The sequence below is a fragment of the Melanotaenia boesemani genome, chromosome 3 (assembly GCF_017639745.1).
Source record: "Melanotaenia boesemani isolate fMelBoe1 chromosome 3, fMelBoe1.pri, whole genome shotgun sequence".
Classification (NCBI taxonomy): Eukaryota; Metazoa; Chordata; class Actinopteri; order Atheriniformes; family Melanotaeniidae; genus Melanotaenia; species Melanotaenia boesemani.
Window position 1 is genome coordinate 24,067,604 of NC_055684.1, and position 590 is coordinate 24,068,193.

Consider the following 590-nt stretch of genomic DNA (forward strand, 5'->3'; position numbering starts at 1 on the left):
GGAAAATTGTTAAAGGGTAAAGGAAAGACAAAGGTAGATGTAAAAAAAATAAACAAGTGTGGTAACGTTAGCATGTGTTCACTACAATGAGTTTATAGGAGAACGAGGAGCCAGATTATTTCATGTATATGCAAAAGACTTTTAAGAAAGACTGTTCAGGATGAAGCATCAGCAACTAATAAACTGAGGATGATAAATGAAGTGAAACAAGGTTAGGGAAGTAAACCTGGAGAGAGGTGATTGCAGATTTAACAGATTCCCCCACACTGAGCAGGCTCTTGAAGGCCTGAAGAACACTGTGATTTGGCATTTTGTCTACTCACATTTTAATTAATCAACCATATCCAGGTCAGAGTTCAACAAGCAACAACAAACGTGACATAAATCATATCAGAAAAACAAACACAAAGCCACTGGTACAATACATATTTCTGCTATGTCTGATAATTTAAGGGGAATCTAAAGTATGATATCATCTACCCCCAGGAATATGGAAGATTTACTAAAATCAAAATGGGATCATTCACACAGTAAATCTTATATCCTCCTGTACATTTTCATGCCATAGAATAAGATGTTAGTTTTGCTTT